This window comes from Taudactylus pleione, unplaced genomic scaffold, assembly GCF_031769625.1.
Source record: "Taudactylus pleione unplaced genomic scaffold, aTauple2 ptg000755l, whole genome shotgun sequence".
Lineage (NCBI taxonomy): Eukaryota > Metazoa > Chordata > Amphibia > Anura > Myobatrachidae > Taudactylus > Taudactylus pleione.
In genome coordinates this window covers 2,183,512-2,196,009 of record NW_028285157.1, presented here as the reverse complement: position 1 = coordinate 2,196,009, position 12,498 = coordinate 2,183,512, and the positions used below count along the sequence as shown (strand labels likewise).

Below are 12,498 nucleotides of genomic sequence, written 5' to 3'. Positions count from 1 at the left end.
CCTTCAGACAGCTAGGGTTCTATTTGTTCTTGCTAGTATGTTTACATTCTACTCCACAAAAGCAACAAATAAAAATGTAACAATTCCCATTAATATATAGAATAATTTCTGCTTAGCACAATTATATTGTAAGTTGAACACATTATTAAATAGTTATTAGCTCATACAGATATATAGTGAAAACTACAACCTGCAAATAGTGACACTGTAGCTGTTTGTACACCAGATATTGAGAACTGAATGTATATGTATCATTCAGCAGTAATGCATGCAGACAGAAAAGTATACTGAAAGTCACTTTCAGCATCCAAAGAGTAACAAAAGTAGTGACTGAGCAACGGCCCAACACTACCATTTGGCAGCTGCATAGAGTGCCAGGATTTGGGGGGGGGGGCATTAAGAGCAAGCAATAAAATGAAGTATGACAAACCTTCACATGGCATGCCCAACAGTCTCAGCTATTGTCTGCCTTCTTAGAAAGAAGAGTGAATGGAAACTTGAATGGAAACATCTCATCCACTCGGAGGAGGGCAATGACATGCATTATGCACCACATGCTCTCCCTCCTTTCTTTGCACTGATTTATGTATATGTGGGTGGAGAGTAGTAGTGAGTAGGGGGGTGTGTTGGGGGTGTGAGGACATGAGTTGTTTAGGGAGGAATGTTAGGAGGTATGAGTGGCATGTGGGGGAGTTTTACAATACTTGTGAGACCAATGGCAAGAGGAGGCATTTTATGTAAGTGGGGTTTGAGTGAATGCCGTGGTATTTTGTGGCAAGTGGCCATCAGAGAGCATGTGGGGGAATTTTAGAGAAAATGGCAGGGGAGTGTTTGGGGCATTTTGGTAAAGTGATTAGGGGTGCGGAGGTCGTTTTGGGGTTGTTTTTTTAATTCATTCTTATGATTCAAATAGCCTTGTCAATTTACTGTGCGGGGAAAAGGGTGATAGCCTCGGACTTTTACGCCTGAGGCTATTTAATTAAAAGCCCTTTTCCTCACGCAGTAAATCTACTCATTACAATGCCCTGCTGGGATAATAGTTTATAACAGTTGTTGATAGGAAATTCCAGATTTCCTGAGTTATCTGTAAGAACTTTAAGACTATGGCCCTCATTCAGAGCCGTACGCTCTGAGCAGAGCGCACGCTCTGAATGAGGGCCGGGCTCCATTTTCATGGAGCGTCCTCCTGGACGCTCGTATAGCTGTGGGTCACCACCCACAGGCTATACGAGCGTGCTTTTTGATGGCCGCGATGGTCGTGACCATCGCGACCATCGAAATTGCGAGCCGGAGCCTGCGGTTGAGGTTTTCAACCGCAAGCTCCGGAGTGATTTTGGCTCTATCAGAGCCAAAATTCACTCCCACTGACATCACTAGTGATGTCAGTGGGCCGGCTTCTGACGGGAGGCGTTCCCGTGGGAACGCCCCCGTCAGGGAGGCACGCCCCCGGCACGCCCACCAAAGGGGGCGTGCTGTCAATCAACATTGACAGCACGCCCCCTGTGATCGGACACAACGAGCGAAGGAAAGTCCTTCGCTCGTCGTGTCTGGCGCATGCGCACGACGGAGCTCCCTCCGTCGTGCGCATGCTCAGTGCAGACCATCGACCCACTTGCGAGCGGACAGCCGCTCGCGAGTGGGTCTGAATCAGGCCCTATGTTATTTGTGAACCTTTCAATAGATAGATTTCTTTTTATGTACCTTTGCAGCGTCATTGGTTTAAGAAGATTCACTCTATTTTTAAGACAGCTGAAAACTGCATGACATTGGATAATTATAAAACTCAGTATGTGGGCTATTATACTGTACATGTGTTTATGATTGCTTTAGCACGTCATTCTAATATTTTTATTCGACAAGAGTACACTACGTGTGTACTCATTGTTTTTTCTGTTTTATTATGGGCATTTTAACACATTTATAAATCGTATACATCGTCCTCATACACCTATCCCTCTTCTGCCATGGGCATGTGAAGCCTGACACGTTTCCTATGCTGTGTACTTTTTTTTTCTCTTTACTTTTTCCTTAGTCTTGCGACTTAGGGCCTGATTCACTATGGATCGCAATATAGCGTACGCACGCAGTTCAGTGTGATAGTATGCTAATCCATAGCAAACACAATTCTGCCACAGCACTGCTTATGGACACCCACTTTACACGCACATCTGTAATGGTTAGCAAGACTGCGAAAACATCGGTACAATCGAGTACCATCAGAACCATATGTACAGTTAAGGCAGGTCAGACCTCACTCAGGAATTGCTTACTTCAGCGCACGCTATGAGGCCTCAGGTTGACCCCCCCCCCCTTCTCCACCCACAAACGGCACTTTCTGTTAATCACTCTGCCATGGGTGTGCATGGTCACGGAGATTGCAGTCCCGATCGCTGTGGATGGTTTGCGCATACGCAGTACACAACAATCGGCCAATTGCGTGCGTATGAGCAACTGCGATCTAAGCTGTTTCAGGCCCTTAGTTTGCAAATTGCATCCTAGGTGTTTTTGTTGCAATGTAACCGATATACTGTAAAGTCGCAGATTAAGCATAATGTTGCATGATGAGGCTACTTTTTCCTCAATCTTGTATCATAGGATCTGGTTCAGCAGAGGATGCAGAGAAGCTTTGTATGCAGATTCCTGATGTTTGGTAATGTATGCATGTGCCAGACCTGTACTGCACATGTGTAGTATGGGTCTGCGATATTGCTAGCAGTTTGGCATCAGACTGTCAGTAAACTCCAGTAGACAAAATTTTTTGCTAACATATTACATATGACACAGACTCTGCTTTGGTTGAAACAAACCAAATACAGGAAGAGAAAGAGGCACTTCTAGCCCTTGAAGAAGTACAATTTGAATCTAATTTGAGAGCCCTTTTAACTCGCCAAAGAGACCTCTGGTAAACAATAAATCTGACTTTTTTTTTTATTTGCCTAGAAATTAAAATATTTCAGAATATAGTTTGAAATATTTTTATTTTTCTATACCATAAAGTTAAGAAAAGAAATGTTATAGGTGGCAACTTAAATTATCAAGAGAAGAAGATCATTAAGAATATCCAGGAATGGGAAGATGTAGTAATCAAGCCCTCTGAAAAGTAATAGTAATAGTAATCTGGCCTGTAGAAATGTACATGAATGAGGTCCTTTAGACGGGATACGTTTAATATCCCGACAGCGGGGATTTCGGCGGTCATAATGCAGATACTGGAATCCCGCCATTTATCGGAATACCGGTGCCGGCATCCCGACTGCCAGAATTCTGAAGGTAAGTAGCGGGTTTAGGGGAAGGTTTAGAGTTAAGCAATAGGGTTGGGGGGTTAGGCATTTAGGGGGGAGGGTTAGGTTTAGGCACCGAGGGGGAGGGGTAGGGGTTAGGTTAGATATACTTACCTTTAGCCGTCGGGATGCTAACCTAGTCAGGATGCCGGCGTCGGGATTCTGATCTGCGGCATCTCGTACCCAACCCCTTTAGACAGTTGAAGGACAAGAGATGTTATAAAAGGATCCTCTTCAATCCAACAGATAATTATAACTTTATGCTGACCAGGATATATGATAAAACATTATTAGAAAGCACCATCATGAAGCAGGAATATGACTACCTTAAAACCCAGAACCCAAAATTCCAACATTTTACCTACTACACAAGATTCATAAAAACACCATTCATCTTCCAGGTAGGCCTGTAGTCTTTGGAATTGGGGGCCTACTAGAATAGGCAAGTATCTTTTTTGGACCAACAGCTACTTCACCATGTTCTAAGCATGCTCTTATACAGGGATACATCTGATGTCTTATGCAAATTCCATGATCTCAAACTAGAACCATATTTTAGTCACTTTAGATGTGGAATCTCTTTATACGAGCATCGACCATACAAAGAGCATCCAGACAATTGAATACATCCTCCATATGGAGGGAAGAAGTGACTTCCACTCATTGAATTATTGGAACTTGTGCTCAATGATAACCTCTTTACCTTTTGTGACAGCTTCTACCTACAGAGAAGAGGAACGGCGATGGATGCAGCTTATGCATCTACATACGCCAACCTAATTTTGGATTGGTAGGCGTGGTAAAGAGTTTTTAATGAAGAAAATAAGAGATTCCCGGAACACATATTGTAACGTGGTCACGTTAAATTAATATCAGGGGCGTGGCTGGCGGCCTGAGAGGACATGCTCCCGCTTCCAGGCGCCTTGGTAAGGTTATTTGCCAGGGATTTCCTCACCCTACAGTACCTCCCGTTCCGGCTCCCGCTTGTCTCCGGCGACCAGGGTGGACCTGCAGCAGTGACCGTCTAATGTCCCGCCGATGTCTCCATGGTGGGGCCTAGCACGCCATCCGCAGCCGCGGACTCACCTGCTGCTGTGATCCTAAATGCACCCGGCCGCAAGCAACGGATCCTCCCATAGTGCCTCCACTTAATCCGTCGGCTCGGAGGACAGATACGCGGCCCCTGCCCACCTCTAACACTGTAGGACCTTGATTGGACTGCGCCGGGCTACCTGTGCTGAAAGAATTCCTGGCAGATCCTGAGAGGGGTTGGTGGCTATCTTGCCTGAACTGACAGCCTGTGAATCAGACACTGCAGCTTCTGTCATTGCTATCCTGCACCCTTGTGTTGCTGGATGAGTAGTGTGGTTCTCCCTGTAAGTGCTCTTCTCTGTCCTGGGAGTGCTATTGCCTGCCCTGGTCTACTTCTCTGGACATCTGGGACATTTACCAAAATTCTCTGTAACTTACATTTACTGTATTCATACAGCCCTAGCTGACTCCTGTGATGATCCCTTTGGCCTAATTGCGTTCTTCCTCCTCCGTTATTCTCTTTTAATGCGATTCATTGTGATATATCAAGTAGTGGCACGTCTTCATCTATTGCTCTATCGTATTGTGCTTGCAACCACCACTATACTGCTCTACTGGTGACCTCCTCTATTATCTTTCTCAGAAGTTACCATGCCACCTAAACGACAGAGAGACTCAGTGGTGGTCCCTCCGCTTGGTTTTTTCAAACTCTCTTCACCTGCTACTGGCTCCAAAGGTGGCGTTATGTCAGACAATGGTATGAAAGGGCCTAATGGTTCCGCTGTGACGCAGGACTCCAAGTCAGTGAGTCCCGCTCCGCAAGATGACTTGAGTGATGATGCTCCACTTACCCTGGGGCTCTATGAAGTGACCCTTGGCCTCCTTTAAAATCAACATTTCAACAGAGTTCAAACTTGCTCTACAGACCTGGCAACAATCGGTCGATGATCTAGGCCATCGCACAGATCACCTTGAAAACAATCTTGAGTAGGTTGTTAAATCCCATAATGACCTTATCACTATACATGAGCAACTCCATGAGGTCACTGCCCTACAGAACAAAGTGGGCGATCTAGAGGACCTATCGAGGCACAACAATGTTAAAATCCGAGGAATCCCTGAAACGATCTCCCAGTCGGACCTTACGCAGTATGTTACGGATATCTTTATGAAACTGCTCTAGACAGCTCCTATCACCGCAGAGGCAGATGCCAGTCATAGGATGTCTTGTTCCAGAGTCCTACACAGTAAACAGGGATGAACCAGGCAGCAGTAATGCAGGGGGGAGACCAGCGCTGACAGGAGCCCCTCCCCTGCTATGTGCATACACTCTCCTTCCTCCAAGTGTTACTCCCCTCTAGTGGGGAAAACACTTGGTATGCCCCGCAGTGGGCTACCTGTGCATCAAAGCCTGGCGTCCGCCATCCAGGATAGCGCGGACGCCCGGTATCCTCTAAAAGGGTGAGAGCACACACTGTCCCCAGGCCTAGGTAGTCTCTGATGAGAACAGAGTCCTATGGGGTGTCGCCGGACAGCGCACCTCTCCACCGCCACCGGCTGCTACTCGGCAAGCTGCAGCCACTGCACTCCAACTGTGCGCTGTTCTAGGGAGCACAAAGAATCCTACTAGAAAGGAAAAAATAAATAAAGAAGAGCAGCCCTACCAAAATATGCGGAACTCCACAGGCACTTAAATCACACCGGCACGCTGGGGTTGCAGAGGGGAGGAGCTTAGGGTTAAAGCTACTGTTTAGATTTAGTTTAAGTGCCAGCTCCTGCAGTCCCATCTAGAACCCATTGGTCCAGTGTCCCCCAGCCTTGATAACAGAGAAATAATACTTTTTGTGCATTTGGAAACTTTTTGCACACCCCTCATATGCTGATATGCCGCATATCAAGTTAATCAGTGCAGTCTCCTAGTGCGTCCTTGTCACATCACATTGCGACTTAGATGCATTATCGGCAAAAAGAAGACAAGATCTGGCTTCTCACTCATGCCAGCCATGTTGAGTTGTATGGCGTATTGAGGACAGATGTAGGAGAACACATCTATTACTCATCATATCTGAAAAAATATATTTTTTTGTAAAATTGTTTCAAAATAATTCATTGTTTGACAACTATGCATTACTACCACACTCAATCTGCTTAAATAGGTTAAGTATTGCATCAACAGACATAACTTATCAACCTATAGACATTGCAAACTCTAATTTGTACTAGTGCCAGTATGCCTTCCAAAATAGAGGGTACTTTATAATACTATGTTACCTGCTGTTTATATTAAATGCCATTACGTACTGTTTTAGATTAACATCATTTCCACAACCATCTATACTTTCCTGCATTTTACACAGGATCTGTATCATATTTCATATTTTTCTTGTTGTCTTTGTTTTTCTTACTTAATTTTTGTGGTACAGACATTATTATTATTATCAGGTAGATATTAATAATGTATACCAAGAGCTCCATCATTGATCGTGATTTATATAATAAGGGCACCAATTGCAGCTATTTTAGTCTGACACGATCTTTGGAGCAAATATTTTCGCCCACCATTGTTAACTAAACCTACTAGATGGAACGGTAATTGAATCAATTGAATTATAACATTTCTGTATCCCTCCATAAAAAAAGCACAGTTCCCTGCCCATTCAGTAAAGATCAGTAGAATCTATCACTCTTCCACATAATAACAAGAGATATGGTAAGAACTTACCTTTGTTATCTCTGTTTCTACGAAGTCCATAGGGTCCACAGGGTTGACCTTGGGGTTATAGCTGGAACAGGATCCATGGGCACCACACAGTTAAGCTTTTAGCTCCCAGGATGCACTTGGGTCCTCCTCTATACCCCGCCCCCGAGCCACAGGCACCTCAGTTGGTAAGCAGCCTAGGCCGGAGGAGAATATGGAACAGAGAGAAGGAAGACTGGAACACACAAGAAACCATACTCACAGCAATAGGAGACGGAAAACCGGTGACCAGCCACACAGCCCATTTGAAGCCAGGTGCGTCAGGGCGGGCGCCCTGTGGACCCTATGGACTTCGTAGAAACAGAGATAACAAAGGTAAGTTCTTACCATATCTCTTGTTTTCTACTTCAGGGTCCATAGGGGGTCCACAGGGTTGACCTTGGGGATGTCCCAAAGCAGTACAACTAAGGGCGGGGACGCTCCTGTGCTGAAAGGAGTACCCGGCGCCCAAAGGATGCATCCTGAGAGGCAAAGGTGTCAAACGCATAGAACCTCAAAAACGTTTGAATTGAAGACCAAGTGGCCGCCTTACACCGCTGAACAGCAGAAGCGCCACGTCTAGCAGCCCAAGAGGGACCCACAGAACGAGTGGAATGAGCCTTAACAGAGGCTGGCACAGGTAAGCCCTCCTGTGCAAAAGCCTCACAAATAACGGAACGAAGCCAACGGGCTAACGTTTGTTTGTTGGCAGGCCAACCCCTCTTGTGAAAACCAAAGAGGATAAACAAGGAATCAGACTTCCTAACCGAAGCCGTCCGGTCTACATAAATTCTAAGCGCCCGGACCACATCTAAGGAAGTCTCACCAGCTGAAAGATCAGGGGACTGAAAAGCTGGCACAACAAGTTCCTGATTAATATGGAACTTCGAGACCACTTTGGGCAAAAACTCAGGACGAGTGCGGAGCACCGCTCTGTCCTGGTGAAAAATCAGGAAAGGAGGGCGACAGGAAAGCGCCCCCAATTCAGACACCCTCCTGGCCGAAGCAATTGCCAGGAGAAAAACCGTCTTAAATGTCAGCCACTTGAGCTCCACCGCCTCAAGAGGCTCAAACGGAGGACCCTGCAGGACCCGTAGCACCACCGCCAAGTCCCAAGGAGCCACAGGAGGCACAAAGGGAGGCTGGATCCTGAGAACACCTTGGAAAAAGGTGTGAACGTCTGGTAGTATTGCAATCCGCCGTTGAAACCACACGGACAAGGCGGACACATGAACCTTCAGAGATGCAAGGCGTAAGCCGAGATCCAATCCTGACTGAAGAAATTCCAAGATCCTAGAAACTCGGAACACCTGAGGATCATAAAGTCTGGACTCACACCACTGAAAGTAAGTGTGCCACACTCTGTGATAAATCCGTGCTGAAGCAGGCTTGCGTGCCCTGAGCATCGTACCAATAACCGAACTGGAGAAGCCCCGAGACCTCAAGACGGCTGTCTCAAGAGCCACGCCGTCAAAGACAGCCGACCCAGATCCGGGTAAAGGCAGGGCCCCTGAGACAACAGGTCCCGACGTTGAGGAAGAAGGTACGGAGCGTCGATGGAGAGGCTCCTCAGATCGGAGTACCAAGGACGTCTGGGCCACGCCAGAGCTACCAGCACGAGCATGCCGCCGTCCTGCTTGAATTTCCGCAGAACCCGAGGAAGCAGGGATATCGCAGGAAACAGATACGCCAGGTGAAACGTCCATGTCACCGACAGCGCGTCCACCAGACTTGCACCTGCGTCTCTTGTCCTTGACCCGTAAACGGGCAACTTGTGATTGTGACGGGAGGCCATCAAGTCCAGCTCCGGCAGTCCCCACCTGTCCACGAGTAGCTGAAACACCTCTGGGTGAAGCGACCATTCCCCGGGATGCACGTCGTGACGGCTGAGGAAGTCCGCCTCCCAATTGAGGACTCCGGGGATGAAGACCGCCGAGATCGCTGGAATGTGACCCTCCGCCCAAGACAGGATACGAGACACCTCCGACATCGCTGCCTGACTGCGAGTTCCGCCTTGGTGATTGATATACGCCACCGTGGTGGCGTTGTCGGACTGCACCTGTACCGCCCTTCCGTGAAGAGCGGGGCCGGACGACTGCAGGGCCTTGTATACTGCCCGCAGTTCCAGGATGTTGATGGGGAGAAGTGCTTCTTCCGCTGACCAACGACCCTGAAGCGACAAAGAGCCGGTCACTGCCCCCCAACCCCGGAGACTGGCATCCGTCGTGAGCAGGACCCAGTCCGGGATCCAAAATGGGCGCCCCTCGACCAGATGAGCTGTCTGAAGCCACCAAGCCAAAGATAGCCGAACGTCCGGAGACAACACCAGCACCTGAGAGCGGATCCGGTGAGGTAACCCGTTCCATTCTGATAGAATCAGCCCCTGCAGGGGCCGGGAATGGAACTGGGCAAATTCCACCATGTCGAATGTCGACACCATGGACCCCAGAACTCTCATAGCCGAATGGACCGACAGGCGGCAACGGCTCAGGCAACTGCGTATCCGCAGCTGTAGTGAGGCGACCTTCTCCGGAGTCAGGAAGATCCTTTGCTGACGCGAATCCAGCAGGGCTCCCAAATGAACCATCCGCTGTGATGGAATCAGAGAGGACTTTTTCCAATTTATCAACCACCCGTGTGCTTGCAGGCAAGCGATCGTCAGGTGGAGATGTTGAAGCAGTACCTCCGGGGAGCTCGCCAGCAACAGGAGGTCGTCCAGGTACGGCAGCAGCCGTACATTCTGGTTCCGAAGATGTGCGGCCATGACCGCCATAATCTTCGTGAACACCCTCGGTGCCGTGGAGAGACCAAAGGGTAGCGCCCGGAACTGATAGTGGTGTTGAAGGATAGCGAACCTCAGATACCGCTGGTGTGAAGATGCTATCGGAACATGGAGGTAGGCGTCATGGATGTCCAGGGACACCATGTAATCCCCCGGTTCCATCGCCAGAATGATGGAACGTAACGTTTCCATCCTGAACTTGGGAACTCTGAGGAATTTGTTCAGAGACTTCAAGTTGAGGATAGGGCGATGAGAACCATTGGGTTTCTGAACCAGAAACAGAGACGAATAATACCCCGTCCCTCGTTGTGATAGAGGAACGGGAACAATGACCCCTGCTTTCAGCAAGGACTCTATAGCCTCCTGAACCTGTAACGCCTTGGTCTTGTTCTGAGAAGGACTTGTGCAGAAAAACTGGTGGGGTGGTCTGTGCCAAAAAGACAGGGCGTACCCCTGGGAGACCACTTCTCGAACCCAGGCATCCGTGGTGGTATTGTGCCAGCACTGGGCAAATAGAAGAAGTCGGCCTCCCACTCTGAGGTCCCCCAGAGGGAGGCCCGTCCCATCAGGCCGCAGGTTTATCTTCCTGCTTGGAAGAAGGGCGCCGAGCACTCCAGGCTTGCTTCTTGGGTTTAGAGGCCGTCTTACTCGCAGACTGTCTCGGGAAGGACTGACCTTTCGCCTTACCCTGAACCCGAAAGGAACGAAAAGCCAAACTCCGAACCTTAGCAGGCAGTGCCGCCGAAGGGAGGAAGGCCGACTTGGATTTAGCCAGGGTGTCCACTATTTTGTCCAAGTCCGGACCAAATAGTAATTCCCCATTGAAAGGTAAGGCCTCCAGACCTTTCTTTGAATCAGAGTCCGCTCTCCAGGACCGCAACCATAAGGATCGGCTGGCAGACACCGCTGCAGCCGATACCCGCGAGGTCAGCAGACTAGCATCTAAAGAAGCTTCTCCAATGTAAGAAGCGGCGTCCCTCATTTGTCCCAACAACGCCCGCTGGACATCCGGAGCGTCGTCCGGGAAGGTATCTTCCAATGCATTGGCCCACCCCTCAATGGCCTTGGCCACCCAGGAAATGGCCATGGACGGTCGGGCCACCGCCCCGGAGAGGGAGTAAATAGACTTTAAGCAAGTCTCAACTTTCCTGTCCGTGGGATCCTTCAGCGAGGATATCGACGGTAATAGTAAGGTGGCGCCCCGAGTTAAACGGGTGACATGGGAATCCACCGCCGGTGGAGTTTCCCATTTTTTACAATGTGCCTCAGGGAAGGGGTAATTAGAAGCCAACCGCTTCTGAGGAAGGAATCTCTTACTGGGCGCCTGCCAAGCTACCGCCATATGATCCGTCAACTGATCCGACAGGGGAAACACCGCAGAAGCCACCTTAGTTTTTTTGAAACTAGGAAACTTCGACCTAGGAACCGGTGCCTCATCCTCTATAAGAAGAATAGCTCGCACCGCCCTAACTAGTGCTCGCACATTAATGGACGACTTGGTATCCATTTCCTGGACCGAGGCGTCCGAGTCAGTGTCATCAGGGACCTCCCCATCATCTGAGGAACCCTCTGAGTCCGATACCTGAGCAGCCCGTGTCATGAGTGGGCGTTTAGAAATCCTAGAAGGCATGTCAGTCTGCAACATTGACTGAAAAGCCGAGGAAGCGGCCGCCAAATTTTGCACGGAGTTGGAGAGCACATCCACCCATGGTGGAGGCGTCGCCATAGGGGCCTGAAAAGGTACCACAGGCTGCTGCGGCACAGGGGAAGCCTGTATATACATAGGCAACCCCACATAGGGACCAACTGATTGAGACCCAGGAGGACTCCGCAATAACTGCGGGACACCCGGGGAATGGGGGATGGTCGGCTGGGGCACCGCCCTAGTAGGGAGAGCAGTCGGGACCGACAGACGGTCCGCAATAGACACCAGCACTTGAGAAAACATCGCCCACGGTGGTTCCTGCGCCAGAGAAGGTCTGGATGGGCCAGGAGCCACCTGGCATCGACTACACAGGCCATCCTGTGACAAATCCTCCCTATCTACTCCTGCAGAACAGCGTCCGCAGGAGGCCAACACCGGAGCCACTGAGCGCTCAACCTCCTCGTCTGACATGACAGAATATATTATATATCTGGCACCAGGGTAGAAGTGAAACGCACTCACCGGTGTGCTGAACAACAGCCCACAATATGGCACTGAGTAGCACACTACTGTATGTGACGGACCTCACAAATACGTGATCTATATAAGTGAGGTCAGTAGAAACGCCCCTCCCCCACACACCTGCAGGGCTTGTAGGAGAAGTAAAGGGATAGGTATAAGCTGACAGTAAGCGGAAAATAAGCACAGACAGGCAGCACTAGCAAAAAGTCACATACCATGCAGGAAGATATACTCACTGCACCTTTACACTACAATCAACCTGCCCAGATTCAGTGTCTGGGAGGGCTATAGTGCTGTGTACGCTGTCCTTAATCAGGGGAGAGGTACACAGGGGGACCGGTCCACGTGCTCCCTGAGATCTGCGCTGCCACTGGGAAAATGGCCGCTGGAGACCTCAGAGGAGGAGTGGCCGAGTAACTGCAGCTCAGCGACGCCAGACTGCGTGCTGAAAGGCGCGCTGAGCTGAGGGGAGGAGCCGCTGACAGGGAAGGCTTCCTCC

General features: G+C 49.2%; 1 protein-coding gene across 2 annotated transcripts in view; it reads right to left on the bottom strand.

Annotated features, from left to right (window-relative positions):
* The window catches only part of AHCYL1 (adenosylhomocysteinase like 1), a 139,852-nt gene that overhangs the window by 62,424 nt on the left and 64,930 nt on the right, over window positions 1–12,498 (bottom strand). The gene's annotated exons all lie outside the window — the stretch shown is intronic.